General features: G+C 43.1%; 5 non-coding genes across 5 annotated transcripts; 4 read left to right on the forward strand and 1 right to left on the reverse strand.

The window, feature by feature from the left end:
* The first annotated feature begins 7378 nt into the window (after positions 1-7378).
* On the forward strand, positions 7379-7468 carry TRNAY-GUA (transfer RNA tyrosine (anticodon GUA)). Its single transcript is given in 2 exon segments — positions 7379-7415; positions 7433-7468. It is a non-coding gene; the product is annotated as a tRNA-Tyr (tRNA).
* Positions 7469-7871: 403 nt separating this feature from the next.
* Positions 7872-7943, forward strand: TRNAE-UUC (transfer RNA glutamic acid (anticodon UUC)). The gene has a single exon. It is a non-coding gene; the product is annotated as a tRNA-Glu (tRNA).
* An 11162-nt stretch (positions 7944-19105) lies between these two features.
* TRNAG-UCC (transfer RNA glycine (anticodon UCC)) lies at positions 19106-19177 on the reverse strand. Its single transcript has one exon. It is a non-coding gene; the product is annotated as a tRNA-Gly (tRNA).
* A 5166-nt stretch (positions 19178-24343) lies between these two features.
* Positions 24344-24433, forward strand: TRNAY-GUA (transfer RNA tyrosine (anticodon GUA)). Its single transcript is given in 2 exon segments — positions 24344-24380; positions 24398-24433. It is a non-coding gene; the product is annotated as a tRNA-Tyr (tRNA).
* A 403-nt stretch (positions 24434-24836) lies between these two features.
* Positions 24837-24908, forward strand: TRNAE-UUC (transfer RNA glutamic acid (anticodon UUC)). The gene has a single exon. It is a non-coding gene; the product is annotated as a tRNA-Glu (tRNA).
* The last annotated feature ends 243 nt before the right edge of the window (positions 24909-25151 follow it).

Genomic DNA, 25151 nt, shown 5'->3' on the forward strand with positions numbered 1-25151 from the left:
TAGCGCTGACTATTGATTTCCCGCGCAGCATTTGCTGCCGTAATATGCGCGGGTAGATGTGAGTCTTCTTGTCTATGTGAATCCTTTCTTGGAGGATATCTATGTGACCCACCCCTATGTGTATTGAGTCTTTCTTTATTACAATCTCTCCTGTAATGTCCTTCCTCGTTACAGTTGAAACACCTGATCACTTTAGGTTTCCTGTTATATGGGTTGTATGCTGGTGGTCGTGTATGCACCCCTTCTAGAGCCTGTATACTTACCGTCATTAACCTATCACTTTTCTCTTCCCTTTTTCTAAAAAGGTTCTTGTCATGCTCCACAGCAGACTCCCTAAGGAAGTCTACTGTGACGCCTCTCCAATTAGGTAATGTGGTTTGTACTCTCGTCTTTAAATTTTCCCTAAGGCCATCCATCAGTACCCCTACAGCTACCTCTCTGTGATGTGGGTCCTCACTTATGTTGGATATCCCAGTAAATCGTGCAATCGCTGTTATAGCTCTAGCAAAGTAATCTGAGGCAGTTTCACTATCCTTTTGTTTAATGGTGAAAATCTTACTCCAATTTACTACTACTGGAAAACAGATGGCTAAGTGTTTGACAATTTGTTCTATATTCCGTTGGTTAATCTCATCAGTCAGGGTGTCATCTTCCTCCAACAAACAATCTCCAATAAATTTTTGTATGTTAGTATTGGGAGGAAGACACGCCCTCAACACTACCCGCCAATCCTTACTGGTTGGTTCATGAGCATTCCCTAAGTCTTTAACAAATTTCTGACATTTAGCTAACTCTTTTCTAGGATCTGGGAATTCAGTCATAATGGAACGTAATTCTGATCTAGTCCAGGGACAATGCATTGTGACATTTCTTAAAGGAACTACACCATCCTTATCCGGTTTCCCATTGGGAACTGATATTGTGCGGACCAGGAACACACCCTCTGGTACACTAACTTCAGGGGACGCTACAGGATTTACAGGCCCTAGATTTAGAACACTTTCACTCCTAGTGATCACGCTACTCTCACCTATCTCAGCCATTTTCTCATACTTGCGCTGAGCCTCTAGTACATTAACAGCATGGGCAATGGCCGAAATCACAGTGGGTTCATCTTCGTTTTCAGATACAATTGATTGAAACTGATTTAAAACAGGGTACAACTTAGTAATTTTTCTATTTTCAGTTTTAACAACGGCTGTACTTACCCCTCCCGCCACATAAGGTGGCGGGGGCGCGCTTGCGCTGATTTCGCCACGCTTCTCAATGGTTACATCCGCCTTGCGCGCGCTTTTCGCCACGCCTATTTCCGGTTTGCATTCGCTGCTCTGCCACGTGTTACCTTCCATTTGCCACAATTTTAAACAATCATTATGTCTATTTCTCTTTTTCGTTGACTTGATCAACCATATTTTATCTTTTACAGTATTCAGTACCTCTGCATTAAAACTCCCTATTGTTGGGAAAGGCCTATCACAAGCTTTGGTCATCCCGACCCACGTGTCACAATACACAGTTGCATATGCACCATACTTCTTACACATGAGAAACCTCGCTGAACCAATAGGGCCTTCCTTAGGCAGTACACTGACCATCTCTAGCGTATGCTTAGCACCCATGTTGAACAATATACCTTCTACCCGGAACACAGACACACCGCAATGCTCTGTTCCTTCCGGCCAAATGTGAAATACAGACACACCGCAATGCTCTGTTCTTTCCACCTAATAATTTCAACTCTGTTGCTATACTCGCCGCTAGAGATCTATAATCCTCGGTGAACGTATTTCCTTTAGCCGCGCTCACTCGCTTTTCCCTAATACAGAAATATCACTGTGGGCCCCAAGGGCTATCAGCTCCTCGATACCCTGGCTAAACCACAAAATCTGCTGAGTTTATTATCGCTGGGAGCGCAAAGTCGATACAATCAACCTGCCTTTCCAGTATAATTCCTCCTAGCTGCTTCACCAATTCGCACTAACGGTGCGACCGGATCGCACTGCCTACCAATACTAATTATTAGCAAACCTTGCGATCTATTGGTAGCGCTTTGCGAAAACCCAGTTTTCGCATTCGGTATACCTGCCCTGTATACCGTCCTTCAGTTGGGCAATCCGCCTCGTCAGACAGCAACTGAGCACCTCAACAATAAAACAGTGTATCTACGTTACAACATCACACACTATACACCTTTTCTGCGCAGAAAATCAAAAGTTCCCAAGAATAGTAATAATGTCTCAGAGGCTTTCACAAGTAATTATACTATGCATGTATAATAACTATCAAAACGATTGTTTAACCACGTGGCAAGTTTACCGGAAGTTCGCGTACGCACAGCAGGAAGTACACATACGCTAAACAATGCAATACAGTTAAAACGCACAATGACAGAAAAAAGAAACAGTTTTCTCTTTTGTCCCTAGGTTCTAGTTAGCGTGCCCTAGATAATGCAAAACGGACATTCGGTTTCGCAACACAGAGTAACATTCAGGTTTTGAACACCATGCGTTCTTATCCGTTTATGACGCGTCTCCACCCTTTGTTGAGGAACCGAAATCCGTTGGTCTTGCGTATCATCGGCAACGAAACCTCCAAAGCTCACGAGCCCCCAATTGTTATGTGCGTACCGTCGCTAACCAATAACGATTGTCGAACCTCGATTTGTGTTTCCAACGCACAAAGATTTATTCGCAATAAGTGGAAAAAATATGCTCAAGCGAAGTAATAGTAAATACAGCCGTTACTTATCGCAGGCGCTCTGGATCCAGTGCAGTCATTCAATCCTGAAGTCTGGGGACAAGATGTCTGCACTCTGGATCACAAGCTGCTGCTTATATACACAATCAAATACAGTAATACAATGAAGATGGTATGGCTTGCATCTATTGGTCCGGGTCTCAGGAATGTCCAAGGGGTCGTCAATCATTGGCTGGTTCATCCTAAGGAATCCAAAGGAGGGGGTCCTCTCTGCAGGGTGTATGCTCTGCTCTTCCCGCCAGAATTCCTTAGTCTTAAGTAGTTCATAATTCTCTATCATTCATAACTTGCGTATGCACTCTGCGATTCCCTCGCAGAGTGAACCAAACAGTAGGATATGTAACAATGTTCATTATGATACCACTCATGATGTTATTCCTTTAACCCGTTCTGTGTATTTCACTAATATGCATGTAACTCTGATATAACATATAAATACTACTATATTTCGACATAACTGACTATGTGTTGCAACTACCAATAATGTGTACTATTTTATAAGTATGCGTGTTTGTGCGAATGTATGGTAAAAGATCAATTACTGTTGCTGCCACGTGTAGTGGATGCGTACGCCCTTTCACGCCGTAGCGTGCCCTTGTACGTCGATGCGTACCGTATGCATCTTTTCAGACAAAGACAACCAAGTTTGCTAGACTTTAATTGAAATGACTTTATCCAATTTGCTGACTTCGACAGGAAGTAGATCAATCTTGCTGTGGCATTTAGGGTGCTTTGAAGTGGGTGTCCGCTTAGCACATGCAGGAGTGTGATCCTGCTTTTTGAACTGGGATAACTAGACCCCCCTGGAGGCGCGCGGAGTCTAACAGGGTGGAAGGTCTTCACCAGGGAATCCCGCAAGGTAATTTAGGCTTAGCAGCTCCCACCCAAGAGGCTCGGGTAGAGATACCTGGGGAGCAGAGTGTGACAGTGGGGATAGATGGGTGAGGAGAATGGCAGATAGGAGGAGGTTACAATAGCCATGGCGGAAGAAGATGAGAGAATGATACTAAGTTTTAGTATCATCTTCGGTATGGAACATATTCTAGCAATGTTTTGAAGATCAACAGGACTGGAAGACAGACTTGATGTGAATGTCACAGCCTTCCGCTACAGTAACCCCTGGGTCTATGATCATGATCCCTTCTAACTTCCTATGCTTTTAATGCCATGCATACTGATGCCTTGCTAGGACATATGACTCCCTGGTTTCTGTGGGTCTTGATCCTGAGTCTGGCTGTTTGGGGAAGCATGGTGTTTTATGGAGAGACATATAACACCAGTTTTAGAGAACTTTTACCTTACATATTTGCCTGAAACAGGATGAGGTCAGCTTATGCCAAATTCTGTCTTCAGGGGCTATATAAGTCTATTAGTCCATTGCACAAACCGTCACATTATTATACCTATATCTTACTTTACTTTCTCTCTGACAAGCGTATAACTGTGTACCAACTCCTGGCATTGTATTATGACTCTTACGTTCATGCAATGTGGTTTCAACTATGGAAGATTCAAGAGTGATACCAAGGCAGCAGGCTTTGGGCCTCATGAAATTTGTGGTGTTGTTGATTGTGATGGAGGAGAAGTGGTGACTCTGGGAGGAGGAATTGTGATAAGTTCTGTTTTGAACATGTAGAAATGAAGGTAGATTTGGTATATACATATAGAGATAGAGAGACAGCTTGTCAAAGAAGTTATTAGAGAAGTGGCATGGTATGGGAAAGAGAGGTAAATTTGGGTGTTGTCAGCATAGAGGTGATACTGAAAGCCAAATGAGCAAATTAGTTCAAAGGGCCAAGATTGGAGCATTGTGGGACAAATAATGAATTTGTAGGCATAGGGGTGGAGAAGTTTATAGTAGAGTTTGGAGAGAAGGAGAGGCTGTGTCAATAGGTGTCCATTACTGTAAGTGAAAGTTGGAGGACACAGGGAAAGCCCAAAGACACAAGAGAAACAGGCTTTGTGGTGGCAGAGACACTGTCAAAAGCAATGTTGAAATTGTCTAATCTAAATGTAGGTAGGTCATAGGCTTGTGTGTGACTCAGGGTTATGTGAGATGTCACCAGCAGTCATGAGAAATAGCAGAGTGAGATAGAGGACAATGGAGGATGATTTGTGGGTGTAAAATTTGTTTCTGCTTCTGTAGATTGGTGAGTAAGGTAGGTGAAGGTAATGCAGGTCAGTGGAAAAGGTGAAGGCTTCTTTGCTGCACACTTGGCTGGAGTAACAGTGTTAGCAGTCTCTGCTGCTTGAGAACATGGTCTGGGACACTGAGAGTTGAGCTCTGTGTGTCCAGCAGCTGAACAGCGATGGTGGTCTAGTAGGCCCTCGAATCAACTTTGTTTTTGTTGTGATGTTTCTTCTCAGCACTACTGTGTCATTTAGCACCATTTGTAACAGATTGTAGGTGCTTTAATATCTATGAGAATAAGATAATATGGAGCTGAAATAATGTGGTTTATTCCCTGTACAGAACTAAATTGCAATCTATCAAATCCATTATCTCTGCGTTGGTCTGTGTTTTAATCTGGTGTAATACAGAGGAGATACTCTTTATACTCTGCACCAATCAGCTTTGGTATAACAAGCAGAACACTGAGGTTTTACACATATTAGGCCTGTTTTATGTTGGATATAAGTCCGTTGTGTAGTGTGAAGTAGTCTTATGTATGCCCAGAAATGGACCTTATGCCAATGAAAGCAACACAGATCCGGCTGATTCAGGTCCTGTGTCTGCCGTATGTCCGCATGTTTTCAGCACTGTCTTTTGTACCCACTACAGGGCCAGAGTAAATGCCGGCTGATAGTGATGACTGGCACAACATCAGAGGCTGGCAGGGATGGGGGGGCAGATGCCTCCCGGGGCCGGTCCCACAATGAGCTACCTTGGGCTGGGTCTCTGTGCTAACTGCAATTGTTTTTCTCTAAAATGTTCCTCATAGGCTGCTGATTCGAGTTTCGCCCCCTGAGCTAAATTTTGCCATCCCTCCCCTGCACGACACAGCCTTTGATTTAAAAGTTATATGTATGTGCACCAGTAGCTATCGCAGACAGCTGTATACAGCTAAGATAGACTAAATAAATGCATCGAATGTGTACAGTATGAATTGCAAACAGGTTTATTTATGTAATTAGTATTAAAAAAGTTTGAAAATTAAATATATATATATATACAAGTTAACCCGTGCATGATACTCATGCATTCTAGTCAAATCAAGCTACTTAAGGTGTTAAAAAGGTTCTTGTCATGCATTTGGGCCATAGCCCAGGCCTCAACCACCAACCACTCCCCACTGTCACCCCCGGCAACCACCAACCACTCCCAACTGTCACTTCTCCTTCAAGAAATATATATATTTTTTTTTTAAATCTTTATAAACACTTTTAACAATTAACAAATTAAAAATATCTTAGTATACCAAATTTCAGCCCTTTCTGAATTTTTTTTTTCACACACACTAAGAATTTAGTAGGTCAGTGTATAACTCTGCCCAGCAGGTGGCGCTGCAGCTTGGTTTTATATTTTCCACACACACACAGACAGACTAACACACGCCACTAGACATTTATGTTATAGATATATATTTATGCTGATAAGTTTCTATTTTATGCTCATATTAAAGTGTTCTGGGTTCTGATGAGACCTTGATTGCGCATATGTGTGCGTGTGCTGCAGTCTGATCTGTATGTCATATGGAAATGTTCTTGAGATACGCATGTATTTGAAAACGGTCGGAGCAATAGACAACTTTCCCGCAAGTTGCGTTTCGACTTCATTTAGGCCCTTTGTATTGTATAGTAATTATAGTATTAAATTGCTGTACACAATTCTGTTCTCTATGGAGGACATTTCTGACAATTGGTGCACAGATGTTTTCTAAAGGGTATTTATAAAATCAAACGTATAATCTGAGTGGTTGCTATGGGTTACAGCACCTTTTGCACCAGTTTAAAAAAAATGGCCCCTTGATAAATATGAGCAAAAATTTTAAACCTGCTCTACGGAATTTTCAGCTCGCTTCATATTTGGCGGAAATTCCAGTCCTACCCCAACCACACCTAACAGCGGAATGAATTGGACATTGCCCCAACTCATAGGATATAAATACAGCAAAATGCAATTTTACAAATTCAATTTGAAATGGCACAATGTCTGGAGTGTTCCTCAACAATTTTAAGTTTGTTGGTTATCTCTACCTCTCATCTGGCCATCAGTATCTGCCCGCACACACCACCTTTACTCTATGTGGTACTTTAGTCATTAACTGGCAGTGATGTGCAGTTGTTAGTTTACCAGTTGTCCCAGTTTAGGCAGTAAGGGTCTGATTGATGAGTCATCCCAACTTTCGGCACCTTTGTCAGGATGGTTACATTTTGGGTGGTACGTTACACTCACTTGTGTATGTGGGAAGGATTGGTAGTCTTTAGAGAAGTTAGAGGCAGCCTAGAGTATCAATACATCTTGTTTCCATACCCACTTACACCTTCTTCTCTGCCACTCATTGGGGCTGTAACTTCTCAGTGAATCCAGGTAGATCGCTGGGTCAAATTCTTAGGAATTTTACAGTTTGTGACAGTTTTGTTTTGACCTATGATGTCACAGAATCTATGCACACACAATCCTTCGATAGCTCAGCTGGTAGAGCGGAGGACTGTAGTGGAAGTTGATGCAGAAATCCTTAGGTCGCTGGTTCAATTCTGGCTTGAAGGAGTTATTTTTTTTGTTTTGAATAAGTTCTACAATTCTCATTTTTTATAATAATAAATTACCCAAAAAAATACAAAATATACATCACTCATCTTGATTTAATCTTTTTAATGTAATTTTTCTGCTACATATTAATCATACTGCATGCTGCTGAGCCTCTATTACGGTGATTACGTTTTACCACACTACATGTAAGAGCAGGGCACAGACAGCTGATAGAGACACAATTCCTGATCCTGGTGACACTTTCCATAGCTCAGCTCACTGAGAGAGAGGAGATTCCCTGGGATTAGCAGGCAGGTAAAGGGTTACCAGGTTATATAGGACATACACATGGTGTCTGGCTGCAGGGCAGGTTGGTGAGATGTCTGTAAGCAGCTGCTACTTCAGAGGCAATCTCATCAGATCCCATATGGTCTAGCGGTTAGGATTCCTGGTTTTCACCCAGGCGGCCCGGGTTCGACTCCCGGTATGGGAATATGATATTTTATTTGTGCTAATAACAGCTCTACTTGGTTACTTGGCACAAAAATCCATGAGAAAGTGTACTATGGTCATGATAAGGGCTCCCTCACTTCTTATCTTCAGACATCCCCACCATCATCATGGGTGACTTCAACATCCCCATTGATAACCCACCTTCCAAAGCTGCTTCCAAACTACTCTCTCTAACATCCTCACTTGACCTCTCCCAGTGGATTGAATCATCTACTCATAAGGATGGCCACTGCCTTGATCTTGTTTTCTCTAGACTATGCTCAGTTTCTAACTTTATTAATACACCCTTCCCCCTCTCGGATCATCACCTTATCAGCTACACTCTCACCCCCACTGCTCTAACCTCTCTACTGTCTAACTCAACCAAGCCTCCTCATACTCGTAGAAATCTGAATTCTATTAATCTTCAACAATTTTCCACCTCTCTCCAACACCTTCTCTCCCCTATCTCTACATTCTCATCCCCTGAGATGGCAGTACCTCATTTTCACCTAACCTTAGCAACGGCCCTTGATCAAGTGGCTCCAGCGACACTTCATACTACACGTCGACTTCGATGTCAACCGTGGCACACCAAAGCAACACGAAATCTTCAAAAACTGTCCCGTAAAGCAGAACGTCACTGGCGTAAATCTCGAAACTCTAATGACTTCTTCACATATACTTCTGTCTACCACTCCTATCGAAATGCTCTGGACACTGCAAAACAAACATACTTTCAATCTCTTATCTATGCTCAGGCTTCTAACCCCAAACGCCTTTTCAATACATTTAATCATCTTCTCAATCCTCCCACCCCGAACCCTCCATCTACTATCAGTGCTCAGGATCTTGCTACCTACTTCAAGGACAAGATTGATAAGATCAGACTAGAAATGGTATCCTCTTCCTCAACAAGCCATCAGCTCATTTCCTTCCCACTACCCTCTGACACCCTTTCTTCATTTGACCCCACAAATGAAGAGGAAATTTCTACGCTCTTCTTATCTTCCTACTCTACCTCCTGTCCTCTTGATCCTATTCCCTCGCAAATTGGTAGATCCCTGTCTTCTGTGCTCATTTCACCTCTAACTCAAATCTGTAATCTCTCACTCTCTACTGGCATCTTTCCATCACTATACAAGCATGCAGTGATTACTCCTATTCTAAAAAAACAAAACTCCGACCCAAACTCTCTCTCAAATTACCGTCCCATCTCTCAGCTCCCTTGCCCCTCCAAGCTTCTAGAGAGACTTGCCTACACTCGCCTCACACGCTTTCTTTCCGCAAACAACCTGTTGGATCCTCTTCAGTCAGGCTTTCGTTCTCAACACTCCACAGAGACTGCGCTGACCAAGGTTGTTAATGATCTGATCACTGCTAAGACTGAACGCCATTACTCTCTCCTAATTCTCCTTGATCTCTCGGCTGCATTTGACACAGTTGACCACTCTCTTCTCATACAAACGCTGCAATCCCTAGGTCTTCAAGACACAGTTCTATCCTGGTTCTCATCTTACCTCTCTAATCGCTCTTTCACTGTTAATTTCTCTGGAGCCACATCTGCTCCGCTTCCCCTATCAGTTGGGGTACCACAAGGCTCGGTGCTAGGTCCTCTGCTGTTCTCTATCTATACCGCTTCTCTTGGAAATCTAATAAGTTCCTTTGGCTTTCAGTATCATCTCTATGCGGATGATACCCAAATCTATCTATCCTCTCCTGATATCTCGACATCTGTGTTGTCCCGTGTAACTGACTGTCTTTCTGCCATTTCATCTTGGATGTCCTCTCGTCAACTCAAACTTAATCTTTCTAAAACAGAGTTAATAATATTCCCACCCGCCAACAAGAGCATACCTGACATTTCTATCTCTGTTGATAACATGACCATAAATCCCACCCCACAAGCTCGCTGCCTAGGTGTAATCCTTGATTCACGCCTATCCTTTGTTCCCCACATTGACTCTATATCTAAATCATGTTACATACATCTAAAGAACATTTCCAGAATCCGCACATATCTCACACAAGACACTGCTAAAACCTTAATTCATGCACTAATCATCTCCCGCATTGACTATTGCAATTCCCTCCTTACTGGTCTTCCCAAAAACAGACTCAAACCCCTAAAATCTATTTTGCATGCTTCGGCAAGACTGATTTTCCTTGCAAATAGCTATTCCTCTGTTGAATCACTCTGTATGTCTCTACACTGGCTGCCTGTCTTCTACCGAATCCAATATAAAATACTTTTACTAACCTACAAGGCCATCAACAAAGCTGCACCAACATACATCTCCTCTCTTGTCTCAAAATATCTCCCAACTCGGCAACTCCGTTCTGCAAAAGATCTGCGTCTCTCATCCACCCTCATTACATCCTCCCATTCCCGGTTACAGGACTTTTTTCGGGCTGCACCCACTCTATGGAACTCTCTCCCTCGCACAATAAGACTCTCCTCTGTTCTACAAACTTTCAAGCGTTCTCTGAAAACCTACCTATTCAGACAAGCGTATAATATTCCTCAACCACCATCTTAACCTCACTACCTTTAGCCTGTTACACAATTTCACACAAGACAATTACCCCCGAACCAACATTATTGTGTGACAGGATCATTTAGCTTATGAGTCACCCTACCTTTGCAGTCTGGCTGGGCCAAGATGCAAAATGTATACTTAACCTCATGTGTCAATCTCCCATTGTCCCATAGATTGTAAGCTTGCGAGCAGGGCCTTCTCACCTCTTTGTCTGTTTTACCCAGTTTGTTTATTAGTTTATTACGTTTGTCCCCAATTGTAAAGCGCTACGGAATATGTTGGCGCTATATAAATAAATGATGATGATGATGATGATGATGATAAGGGAAGTAGGACAAATTCAGAGGTTTCATGTACTTCCCAACATTTCTAGTTAAAAAGTCTGGAGAAAACCGGTATGTCATTGTCATCAATGTCTATTTAAAGGGCACCACTGATTCTGTACTGCCGCACAATCATCAAACAGATGTGACATATATGAATACAATAACTATAATAACTCATAAATAAATAATCATGAGCTAACAATTATAGCTATTAGCATGAATATAGGTACATATTCCATGCACATGAGTAAACAAACAGCAAATCATCCGGCTTAAGAGAGGACAACAGAGAGCTGCACATGCGCGTTTTACTTACAACACTCGCGGCGCCGTTAGCTGCTGGTGAAGAGTAAGATTACTTTGTTGCACAGGGCAGTCTTCATCAGGGCTCCAAGAGCAGCCTGGCACAGGGAATAGCAGAGGTTTCCGGCTCAAAGGAGTTATTTTTTTAATTTTGTAGAATTCCTAAAATGCTCACTTTTTAAAATAGAAAATTCCCTCAAAAAAACATAATATACATTACTTATCCTGATTTCCACTTTTTTTATATGAGAGAAATAATATTTTTGCTACATGTTAATCATACCGAATGCTGCTGAGCCTCTCTTATGGTGATTACGGTTTACCACGCTACATGTAAGAACAGGGCACAGACATCTGATAGAGACACAAGTCCTAATCCAGGTGATACTTTCCATAGCTCAGCTCACTGAGAAAAAGAAGATTCCCTGTGACTAGCAGGCAGGTAAAGGGTTACCAGGTAATATAGGACATACACATGGGGTCTGGCTGCTCGGCAGGTAGGTGAGATGTCTGTGGTCAGCTGTTAGTATGTGTGTTGGAGAGGGGGTTGTCAAGTGGCGATTTTTGGCTTAGTTCTGGGTGATTATATCAATGCCAAACCACTTAAATATGAAGAGGGGAAGGGACCACAGTTAAGTTACAAGTACATTTACAGAGCAAACAGTCCTAACATATCTTTCAAAACTGAAAGTGGATAAATCAATGGGGCCACATGGGATCCATCCACGGATTCTAAAAGGGTTTAAAGGGTGCTGGTAACACCATTAACAGAATTATTCAACCAGTCACTAGATACAGTAATTCTGGAATAGGGCGAAGGTAGCCCCAATGCACAAAAGTGGAAGCAAGGAAGAGGCGAGCAACTAAGTGAGCCTTACATCAGTAGTAGGGTAAGAGATGGAAACACTCTTAAAAGAAAGAGTTGTAGAATATCTCAAATCCAGCAATTTAATAAGATACCAAACTGCATGGATTTACTGGGGGGAGATGTCAAACAAATCTTAATGACTTTTTTGACTGGGTGACTAATGTAATAGATCAAGGAGGGGCTGTAGATGTAGCTTATATAGATCTCAGAAAGGCTTTTGATATTGTCCCACATTGCAGACTGTTAAATAAACTCAACAGTTTGAGATTGAATTCTAAGATGGTTGAATGGATAAGATCTTGGTTGCAGGATAGAAAGCAGCGAGTTGTAGTAAACGTAGTACATCCACAGGAGGGAAAGGTTACCAGTGGAGTACCCCAAGGATCTGTACTTGGACCAGTGCTTTTTAATATTTTTATTGGAGACATTGCAAATTGTAATGGAAGGAAAGTATGTCTTACTGCAGATGACACAAAGATATGCAACAGGGTAGACGCATCAGGAGGGATAATAGAAATGATTGATGATCTAGGTAAACTAGAGCAGGGGTCGGCAACCTTTTTCTGTCAGTGTGCCGGCTAAAACCTTGTCAAGCCCAGGTGTGCATATATATATATATATATATATACACACACGCAAAGGACAGATATTTTGTGTTAAATAGGCTTCACTGTGCAAAAGCCTCCTTTAGGGGTTACCTCCAACAATAGCAGTATTATACCCAGAGGTAACCCTCTGAAGAAAAAGCCCACACGATTTATTAAAGGAAAGTTTTGCTTACCCACCAGCCTCAGGTTACAATTTTCAGGTTCAGTTATGTGGCGGTGGATGCGGTTTTGCCTTTGTTCCTTTACGTCGCTTCAGATCAGCAGCTATTAACGCTGCCTACCACATTCAGGAGAGCAGAACAAAAGGTGAGAAAAGAGGAGATGTGGAAGACAATGGGTTAGCAGGTGTTGTACAATAGGACTGTGGGTTGTGGGGGCACATAGGAAAAAAGGGGAAACAAATGGGATGGGAGGGACAAGGGAGGCATGCACACAAAGCAGGAGAGATAAAGGAACAGGCAGCCACAATGTAAGACAGGTACAAACAGTTTGGGCACACATGGGCAGGGAGGACAGATGCACATATGGGCAGGGGAGACACAGTGACACTTGGTGCAGGGGGGACACAGGCACACATGGGGCAGGAGGGACAGAGGCACACATGGGGCAGGAGGGACAGAGGCACACATGGGGCAGGAGGGACAGAGGCACACATGGGGCAGGAGGGACAGAGGCACACATGGGGCAGGAGGGACAGAGACACACATGGGGCAGGAGGGACAGAGGCATATATTGGCTGGGAGACAGAGGCACACATGGGTCAGGTGGGACAGAGGCACTCATGGGGCAGAGGCATGCAAGTGGGTGGCAGATGCACACATTGGGAGGGAAAAATGGAGGCAGGAAAAGGCAGAGTTGTAATGCAGATGGGAGATCTAACTTACTTCAGGCTTCTCTTTTACAGTGCACCACGAGAGAGGCACTCAATAATAATGAGTCAGAAAGGAGACGAAGAGGGGAAAAACAGGTAGAAGGAGGCTGTAGGTAGAGGATGTAGTGCTGCGGTACTTGAATAAATGACCGCACGTGCGCTACAGTTCAAATGGAGACTACCTGTTCCCCCAGAGACACTAGCGGCGGAAGCTCGGAGTTCCCGAAAACAGCGTTCCCCCTTGATGTCGGGACGTGACCTGGGGGCCGGCGTACCAGCGAAAACGCCCCGCGTGCCACGTCTGACTCGCGTGCCGGGGGTTGCCGACCCCTGAACTAGAGGAATAGTCAAGAGAGTGGTAACTACAGTTTAATGCCAAAATATGCAAAATCTTGCACTTGGGTCTCAAAAATCTAAAGCCTAAATATAGTATTAATGGCACTATAATGGAAACTACTGAGGAGGAATGGGATCTAGCAGTCACTATTCCAGGTGACATAAAGGCAGGTAAGCAATGTAACAAAGCAATGAGGAAGGCGAGTCAGATGCTTGGTTGTATTGGGAGAAGAATCAGTAGCAGAAAGAAAGAAGTAATATTATTCTTCTTTATTTACATGGCGCCACAAGGTGTCCGCAGCGCCGTACAAAATACAAATATACTGTACAGACAGAAATACAAGGGTACGACAGTACAGAGTAGAACAAATATAGCCAAGACTTCAATATCTCCAAGCATAGCAAGTAGAGTGGTATAGGAGAAGAAGAAATGGTATTGAGACAGAAGGGAAGAGGACCCTGCTCATAAGAGCTTACATACTAAGGGGAGGGGAAATGGACAGCAGGCACAAGAGTAGTCAGTAGAGGGGTTCAAATACAAGAGGAGACAGGAAAGTGGGAGGTGATGAGAACGATAAGGTTATGTGGATTGTTTGTAGGCCTTAAGGAACAGATGGGTTTTGAGAGCCCGTTTGAAAGAGCCAAGATTAGGGGACCGGCGGATGGAGGGAGGGAGATTGTTCCAGTGAAGGGCGGCAGCACGGGAGAAGTCTTGAATTGGGATGAGGTGATCAGTGCAGAGGAAAGGTGGCGGTCATTGGCCGAACGCAGGGAACATGCGGGAGTGTGGATGGAGAGGAGGTTAGAGATATAAGGGGCAGTGGAAAGAGAGAGGGCCTTGTAGGTGACAGTGAGGAGTTTAAAGAGGATTTGGAAGGGGAAAGGGAGCCATTGAAGGGCAAGGCAGAGAAGGGAGGAAGAGCAGCGTGAGAGAAAGATAAGTTTTGCAGCCACTTTAAGAACAGAGCGAACGAACGAAGAGGGGCAAGATGGGAGTGGGGGAGGCCGATGAGGAGAAGGTTGTAGTAATCGAGACGGGAAATAATGAGTGCATGGATGATGGTTTTTAGCAGCCTCCTGAGAGAGGAAGGGCCAAATGCAGGCAATATTGTGTAGTTGGAAGCGACAGGAGTGGGCAAGAGATTGAATATGGGGGGCAAAAGAGGGAGGAGTCCAGGGTGACACCCAGGCAGCAGGGTTGGTGAACAGCAGAGATGGTAGTGTTATTAATGGTGATGGAAAGTTCACGGTGGGTAGAAGATTTAGAAGGAGGGAAAACAATGAGTTCAGTTTTCGCAATGTTGATTTTGAGAAAACGCGAAGACATCCAGGAGGAGATAGCGGAGAGGCAGTCAGAAACATGAGATAGGAAGGGGGGGGAAGGTCAGGAGAGGAGATTTAGAATGTCATCAGCATAGAGGTGATACTGGAGACCAAAGGAAGAGATGAGTACAGCCAGGGAGGTGGTGTACAGAGAGAAAAGAAGAGGGCGAGAACAGAGCCCTGAGGGACCCCAATGAGGAGGGCACAGGGGAGTGAGCATGAGTCAGGAGTGGAAACAGAGAAGGAGCGGTTGGCAAGGTAGAAGGTGATCCAAGTGAGGACAGTGCCAGAGAGAGAAGGGTCTGCAGAAGAAGGGGGTGGTCCACGGTGTCAAAGGCCGCAGAGAGGTCCAAGAGAATGAGCAGGGAGGTTCATTAGTGACTTTGAGTGGAGGGGGCGGTAGGGAGGAGGTCAAGTAGGGAGTTAGCAGAGAGTGGAGTGGAGAGGCGGTTGAAGACAATCCGCTCAAGTAGTTTGGAGGACAAGGGGATAAGATATATGGGGCGGTAGTTAGCTAGAGAGGTGAGGTTAAGTTTAGGTTTCTTAAGAATGGGGGAGATAAGGGCATGTTTGAAGGAAGAGGGGACACTGCCAGTAGAGAGAGACAGATTGAAGAGGTGTGCAAGGTGGGCGTAGTCAGAGGGGGAAAGCGAGCGAAGGATGTGAGAGGGGATGAGATCCAGTTGGCAGGTGGAAGGAGGAGAAGAGAGAATGAGGGAGTGGACTTCATCACTCGATATGGGGCAGAAGGAGCACCAGAGCGCTCCTTCTTCCCTCATATTTGTGAAAAGCGAGTCCAGGGAGCGGGTCAACGTCACAAATCACATAATTTTGGCCCTGTACATTCTAGGAGTGGGCAAGTATGCTTGTGTGTCTTGTCATTCTCTGTCTGCCTTCCTGAGTCAACATAGGGATTATCTGTAGTACACCACTGCCACCTAGTGGCTAAATATACACTCTGTTGCAGATTATTGGTCATATAGAAAAAAAAAATGAATCGGCAGGATTTGAACCTGCGCGGGGAGACCCCAATGGATTTCTAGTCGGCCACGACTACAATTACTAAAATTCTAATTTTTTTAAAATAGTAAATTACCTCAAAATAAAAAATATACATTACTCATCCTGATTTCAACTTTTTAATGGAGAGAACTAGTCATTTTTTTGCTACAAGTTAATCATACTGCATTCTTCTGAGCCTCTATTATATTGATTACGGTTTACCACACTACATGTAAGAACAGGGCACAGACAGATGTTAGAGACATAAGTCCTGATCCTGGTGACACTTTCCATAGCTCAGAGAGAGAGGAGATTCCCTGTGATCAGCAGGCAGGTAAAGGGTTACCAGGTTATATAGGACATACACAGGGGGCCTGAGTGCAGGGCCGTAACTAGGGCTGTGCGACAGGGGCGACCGCCCAGGGCACAACGCTTAAGGGGGACGCAAATTAGGAATATTTTAGGTTAATTTGGTTAAAATTGAGGGCTAGGGGGGTGGCGTTTGTATTTCTCGCCCCAGGAGCTACAATTCTAAGTTACGGCTCTGCCTGAGTGATTAAGGAAAGTAAAACATAAAAAAGTATGCACCTGGGCAAAACCATGATGCATTGGAGGGGGAGGTAAATTTAAAATGTGGGGACAGATTTATAGTTGGGGTAGGACATGGCCCAGATCAACTTTAAATTTTAGTGTAAAACTAAAGCTATCATGTAATTGTGTGCTACATGAAAAAACAGCCAGATTTTTACTTATGTGCAAAACAATAAACTAATTTGCACCCCTTGTATTGTAACATGGTTTGTCTAGGAAAAAATTTGCATGTTTTTTTTTGTGTTTTTGCTTAATGTCCTCAATGACTCAGACCCCTGGTGTCTGTCTGCACAGCAGGTAGGTGAGAGATCTGTGTTCAGCTATTACTATGGAGGGGGTGGGTTTTGTCAAGTGAGGATTTGGGTCATTTTATCAATAGCAAACCACTGAAATTTAGCAGAAAAACTGCTGGGTGTACTGTTACTATTTTAATTAATAAAGGTGGTTCTATTAGTATTTTTATTTATAAAGGGGGCATGTATATGATTTGTTTGTTTTTTTACTCAAGGGGACACAGAAAACAGTTTGATTTATTAAGGAGACACATTTTTTTTAACTTGGTATCGGCCAGATGTACCATGATAATGGCAATGCTGCTTAGTACTGGCACAAGTTGTATCCCTAGGTAAGATCAGGACCCCCCTGTGGGGCACATCCCCAGCAGTGTGAATGTTAATATCACTGGTGAAATGCTTTGATGTGCGGTGGGCTTGATCTCCCTGCCAAACCCTCACATTGATAAATTCCCCCCATGTAGTCTGGTTGCATTGCAGGTAGATGACATATCTGTGTTCAGTTCTTATCACACGTATCCTGCTGTCAGGTCACATAGATTCTAGAGGTTAGGATTCCTGATTGTGGCCCAGGTTCAACTCCCGGTATTGGAAATTTAAAATGTATTTGTACTTGTAGCAGAGCTCTTAGCTTTAGTCATTTATGACTTTTCACCTGTGCCCACCCCAGACTTGTGCTCCTATATAGCAGTGCCCACCCCTGACTTGTGCTCCTATACAGCTGTGCCCACCCCGGACTTGTGCTCCCATACAGCTGTGCCCACCCCAGACTTGTGCTCCCATACACCTGTGCCCACCCCGGACTTGTGCTCCCATACAGCTGTGCCCACCCCGGACTTAGTCTCCCATACACCTGTGCCCATCCTTGACTTGTTCTCCCATACAGCTGTGCCTGTCCCTGACTTGTGCTCCCATACAATTGTGCCCACCCTTGACTTGTGCTTCCATACAGCGGTGCCCACCCCGGACTTGTGCTCCCATACACCTATGCCTGTCCCTGACTTGTGCTCCCATATAGCTGTGCCCACCCTTGACTTGTGCTCCCATATAGCTGTGCCCACCCTTGACTTGTGCTACCATATAGCTGTGCCCACCCTTGACTTGTGCTCCCATACAGCTGTGCCCACCCTTGACTTGTGCTCCTATACAGCTGTGCCCACCAATGACTTGTGCTTCCATACAGCTGTGTCTACCCTTGACTTGTGCTCCCATGTAACAGTGCCCACCCTTGACTTGTGCTCCTATACAGCTGTGCCCACCCTTGACTTGTGCTCCTATACAGCTGTGCCCACCATTGACTTGTGCTCCCATACAGCTGTGTCTACCCTTGACTTGTGCTCCCATGTAACAGTGCCCACTAAGACTTGAGCCTGTCCCTGACTTGTGCTCCCATACACCTTTTCCCTCCTGGGACTTGCAAGAATCCCTAAATAAGTTTTGCTTAAAATGTGATTGCTCGGCACACACAGACTTTTTGGCTTTGTAATTATGTTTGTTTTATGTTTACATTTACATCTTTTTACAGTTTATGTAAATTGAATTCATTAAAATGTAGTTGAACAGAACAAATGAATTATCTTTAGGATACTATGCTGTTAATGTCATCTCTACATATGTTGGGGGGTTGTCTATTATTTCAGATGACCTAAAGGTGAGTAAACAATGTAACAAAGTAATGAGAAAGGCAAGTCAGATGTCTGGTTGACATTCAGTACAAGCTGGAAACCTGTTCCCAAGAGGGTGGGCGCTGGTTAAGAGAGACGGAAAAGGTGCAGAGAAAAGCAAGATATATTTATGTAAATTTCATTCATTAAAATGTAGATTTACAGAACATATGGATTATATTTTGAAGACACTTTTCGGTTAATATCATCTCTAAGTATATATTCATTGTTACTTAATTATTTCAGAAATATATTAGACTTTTAAAGGGCAGTTAAATAACGATGCTCCTGAGTATGATTATCCAAATATTGTCTTAATCACACTTACTTGTACAGTTCTAGCAGCAGTAATAATAATACATGTGATCTGACTTTACTTCACTTGTTTCATGATACCTGACTCCAATGTTTCTTGTATAGATTAATTAAAAATATTGTTGCGTTGGCCGGGAATCGAACCCGGGTCAACTGCTTGGAAGGCAGCTATGCTCACCACTATACCACCAACGCTGTACATTGCTCACTGAACAAAGCTCCTCTTTTCTGTACTACCTCATACACAGACGTCTCCTTTTCACTGGATCCAACCTTCAAACTATCGCATAAGTATAATATAACAATATGGGAATCGTTCACTCCTATTACTGCCCATGGTTTTGATTTTACTTAATTTTGATAATGAATTGCCAAGGTAATAATAGTATTAATAGAGTGTTAGCAATAAAACTAAAATTGAGCAAAATAAACTAATAAATAGTGAAAATAAAGTGATTAATGTGATTCAGAATGTTCGGCATGCAGGAATCTGTCCAAACTTGATTCACCAGAGTTCTTTTCTTTTTTTTTTCAAGAAACTTTCTGCCTTTGAGGGCAACTCCTGAACTCTTTTCTTATCTTATTCTAATATTACCAATAATTCTTCATTCGCAATGTTATTACTATTATGTAAGCCTATTGTTACTATTAATATATACTTTGCTGTCATCTGTCTCAGTGAAGAAATAAAGTATACAAAAGGGATTCCTTCATAATGTTCAGTCATTATATTACAGGTGATAAATAAGGTTCAAGCTTGCCCCATTGAGGGTGTACCAGTGTGGGTAGTGTAGGAGGCAGTAGGGTAAGCTCTAATAAAGAGGTGAGTGTTCACAGAGCATATAAAGATTTGAAGCCTGGGGTTAAATAAGATTATGTGTTATAGGGAATAGAATAGATAGGTAATAGCATGGGATGAGTCATAGAGACAGGAGTGAGAGGTGTTTATCAGGGACAAGGCACAGGTCAGTGGTAGATCTAAGAGAGTGAGAGGAAGTGTATCTTGAGATGAGATTTGATTTATATGTAGGGCTGTTTTATTGAGGGCTTTGAAGGTAATGTTGAGTAATTTGAATTAGATTCTGGAGGACACAGTAAGACTGTGTGGGAATTTGCAAAATGGGGCAGCAGATGTTAAGTAGCAAAGGAAGTAGATCAATCTTGCTGTGGCATTTAGGGTGCTTTGACGTGGGTGTCCGGTTAGCACATGCAGGAGTGTGATCCTGCTTTTTGAACTGGGATAACTAGACGCCCCTGGAGGCGCGCGGAGTCTAACAGGGTGGAAGGTCTTCACCAGGGAATCCCGCAAGGGAATTTGGGCTTTGCAGCTCCCACCTTGCAGGTCGCGGTCCTCCAGGGAAGTTCCCAGTATAACAGTTGGGAGAACAGAACCAAACAGCATAGAAGAGGATACGATTTAAGTATCAATTTAATAAAAACTGTCTCCACTAGAATTGAAACGTAAGTACAAGTTCAAATGAGGAACAGGATACACTACAATGAAGAACCACGGCAATAGTAGTAGAATGGCACCAATCACGAAGTTCCACAAATATGAGCAGGATATATAATAACTGTAGACAACAGCAATACCTCCTAGGGAATGAGATATAAATACAAAGTACACTGAAGTGCTGAGATTACTACAGATGGAGGAGCACAGCTTGATACTATAGGAGAATAGACACAGTAGCAGCATCGGCAACAACGAATATTCCTAACAGTCATTAGAATGAAAGTTCAACTGTATCCAAATATGTAGCAACGAAGAAAGGACCCAGTCATCAGTGAGATATGGAACGAGTCAACAAAGGTAAGTGATCCAAGCAGATTAGCTAGCAGGTTTTGATAGCAGAAGTCAGTGGAATCAGAAACACCGCAAGATGAATCATAGCTTACCACAAGAGTGTAGAGCAATTCAGCAGTAAGCAGCGATACATATAAGAGAGGCAGCAAACGTAGACCGCAGCAACAGCACAGATGACATAGAGCAAGTGAACAAAGAAACAATGACCCATGACTTTACCACAAAGATGTGGAAGGAGTAACAGCAGTCAGCGGTGTATGCAGAGTAGCTTAGCGGGCATTGGTCACAGCGATTACCACAGGTGAGTGGACCAGATGAGCAGAAATCAGCGAACTCCGAACATGCAGCAATGATGACCCACGGCTTTACCACATAGATGTATAAGAAGTAGCAGCAGTCAGCAGTATAAGCAGAGTAGCTATAACAGAACAGGCAGCTGAACAAGGCCAGGTGTAGACTGGAACCAGCAAAAGACAAGTAAAAGGAGGAGCCTTATAAGGGAGGACTGGCCAATAGTAGAATGACTAACCACATGTGTGGATAATCAGAGATGTCAAGCGTGGCTGACAGCCTATACCAAGAAGTTTAATATGAAAATCAGTACTTTGAGGCTCGGGTAGAGATACCTGGGGAGCAGAGTGTGACAGTGGGGATAGATGGGTGAGGAGAATAGCAGATAGGAGGAGGTTACAATAGCCATGGCGGAAGAAGATGAGAGAATGATACTAAGTTTTAGTATCATCTTCGGTATGGAACATATTCTAGCAATGTTTTGAAGATGGAGGCGACAAGACTGGAAGACAGACTTGATGTGAATGTCACAGCCTTCGGCTACAGTAACCCCTGGCATAGAGTTTGGAGAGAAGGAGAGGCTGTGTCAATAGGTGTCCATTACTGTAAGTGAAAGTTGGAGGACACAGGGAAAGCCCAAAGACACAAGTAAGAGAAACAGGCTTTGTTGTGGCAGAGACACTGTCAAAAGCAATGTTGAAATTGTCTAATCTAACTATAGGTAGGTCATAGGCTTGTGCGTGACTCAGGGTTATGTGAGATGTCACCAGCAGTCATGAGAAATAGCAGAGTGAGATAGAGGACAACGGAGGATGATTTGTGGGTGTAAAATTTGTTTCTGCTTCTGTAGATTGGTAAGGTAGGTGAAGGTAATGCAGTTCATTGGAAAAGGTGAAGGCTTCTTTGCTGCACACTTGGCTGGAGTTACAGAGTTAGCAGTCTCTGCTGCTTGAGAACATGGTCTGGGACACTGAGAGTTGAGCTCTGTGTGTCCAGCAGCTGAACAGCGATGGTGGTCTAGTAGGCCCTCGAATCAACTTTGTTTTTGTTGTGATGTTTCTTCTCAGCACTACTGTGTCATTTAGCACCATTTGTAACAGATTGTAGGTGCTTTAATATCTATGAGAATAAGATAATATGGAGCTGAAATAATGTGGTTGATTCCCTGCACAGAACTAAATTGCAATCTATCAAATCCATTATCTCTGCGTTGGTCTGTATTTTAATCTGATGTAATACAGAGGAGATACTCTTTATACTCTGCACCAATCAGCTTTGGTATAACAAGCAGCGTTGTGTAGTGTGAAGTAGTCTTATGTATGCCCAGAAATGGACCTTATGCCAATGAAAGCAACACAGATCCGGCTGATTCAGGTCCTGTGTGTGCCGTATGTCCGCATGTTTTCAGCACTGTCTTTTGTACCCACTACAGGGCCAGAGTAAATGCCGGCTGATAGTGATGACTGGCACAACATCAGAGGCTGGCAGGGATGGGGGGGCAGATGCCTCCCGGGGCCGGTCCCACAATGGGCTACCTTGGGCTGGGTCTCTGTGCTAACTGCAATTGTTTTACTCTAAAATGTTCCTCATAGGCTGCTGATTCGAGTCTCGCCCCCTGAGCTAAATTTTGCCATCCTTCCCCTGCACGACACAGCCTTTGATTTAAAAGTTATATGTATGTGCAGCAGTAGCTATCGCAGACAGCTGTATACAGCTAAGATAGACTAAATAAATGCATCGAATGTGTACAGTATGAATTGAAAACAGGTTTATTTATGTAATTAGTATAAAAAAAGTTTGAAAAATATATATATACAAGTTAACGCGTGCATGATACTCATGCATTCTAGTCAAATCAAGCTACTTAAGGTGTTAAAAAGGTTCTTGTCATGCATTTGGGCCATAGCCCAGGCCTCAACCACCAACCACTCCCCACTGTCACCCCCGGCAACCACCAACCACTCCCAACTGTCACTTCTCCGTCAAGAGATATATATATATTTTTTTTAAATCTTTATAAACACTTTTAACAATTAACAAATTAAAAACATCTTAGTATACCAAATTTCAGCCCTTTCTGAATTTTTTTTTTCACACACACTAAGAATTTAGTAGGTCAGTGTATAACTCTGCCCAGCAGGTGGCGCTGCAGCTTGGTTTTATATTTTCCACACACACACAGACAGACTAACACACGCCACTAGACATTTATGTTATAGATATATATTTATGCTGATAAGTTTCTATTTTATGCTCATATTAAAGTGTTCTGGGTTCTGATGAGACCTTGATTGCGCATATGTGTGTGTGTGCTGCATTCTGATCTGTATGTCATATGGAAATGTTCTTGAGATACGCATGTATTTGAAAACGGTCGGAGCAATAGACAACTTTCCCGCAAGTTGCGTTTTGACTTCATTTAGGCCCTTTGTATTGTATAGTAATTATAGTATCAAATTGCTGTACACAATTCTGTTCTCTATGGAGGACATTTCTGACAATTGGTGCACAGATGTTTTCTAAAGGGTATTTATAAAATCAAACGTATAATCTGAGTGGTTGCTATGGGTTACAGCACCTTTTGCACCAGTTTAAAAAAAATGGCCCCTTGATAAATATGAGCAAAAATTTTAAACCTGCTCTACGGAATTTTCAGCTCGTTTCATATTTGGCGGAAATTCCAGTCCTACCCCAACCACACCTAACAGCGGAATGAATTGGACATTGCCCCAACTCATAGGATATAAATACAGCAAAATGCAATTTTACAAATTCAATTTGAAATGGCACAATGTCTGGAGTGCTCCTCAACAATTTTAAGTTTGTTGGTTATCTCTACCTCTATCCTGGCCATCAGTATCTGCCCGCACACACCACCTTTACTCTATGTGGTACTTTAGTCATTAACTGGCAGTGATGTGCAGTTGATAGTTTACCAGTTGTCCCAGTTTAGGCAGTAAGGGTCTGATTGATGAGTCATCCCAACTTTCGGCACCTTTGTCAGGATGGTTACATTTTGGGTGGTACGTTACACTCACTTGTGTATGTGGGAAGGATTGGTAGTCTTTAGAGAAGTTAGAGGCAGCCTAGAGTATCAATACATCTTGTTTCCATACCCACTTACACCTTCTTCTCTGCCACTCATTGGGGCTGTAACTTCTCAGTGAATCCAGGTAGATCGCTGGGTCAAATTCTTAGGAATTTTACAGTTTGTGACAGTTTTGTTTTGACCTATGATGTCACAGAATCAATGCACACTTAATCCTTCGATAGCTCAGCTGGTAGAGCGGAGGACTGTAGTGGAAGTTGATGCAGAAATCCTTAGGTCGCTGGTTCAATTCCGGCTCGAAGGAGTTATTTTTTTTGTTTTGAATAAGTTCTACAATTCTCATTTTTTATAATAATAAATTACCCAAAAAAATACAAAATATACATCACTCATCTTGATTTAATCTTTTTAATGTAATTTTTCTGCTACATATTAATCATACTGCATGCTGCTGAGCCTCTATTACGGTGATTACGGTTTACCACACTACATGTAAGAGCAGGGCACAGACAGCTGATAGAGACACAATTCCTGATCCTGGGGACACTTTCCATAGCTCAGCTCACTGAGAGAGAGGAGATTCCCTGGGTTTAGCAGGCAGGTAAAGGGTTACCAGGTTATATAGGACATACACATGGTGTCTGGCTGCAGGGCAGGTTGGTGAGATGTCTGTACGCAGCTGCTACTTCAGAGCCAATCTCATCAGATCCCATATGGTCTAGCGGTTAGGATTCCTGGTTTTCACCCAGGCGGCCCGGGTTCGACTCCCGGTATGGGAATATGATATTTTATTTCTGCTAATAACAGCTCTACTTGGTTACTTGGCACAAAAATCCATGAGAAAGTGTACTATGGTCATGATAAGGGAAGTAGGACAAATTCAGAGGTTTCATGTACTTCCCAACATTTCTAGTTAAAAAGTCTGGAGAAAACCGGTATGTCATTGTCATCAATGTCTATTTAAAGGGCACCACTGATTCTGTACTGCCGCACAATCATCAAACAGATGTGACATATATGAA

The sequence above is a fragment of the Mixophyes fleayi genome, chromosome 3 (genome assembly GCF_038048845.1).
Source record: "Mixophyes fleayi isolate aMixFle1 chromosome 3, aMixFle1.hap1, whole genome shotgun sequence".
Classification (NCBI taxonomy): Eukaryota; Metazoa; Chordata; class Amphibia; order Anura; family Limnodynastidae; genus Mixophyes; species Mixophyes fleayi.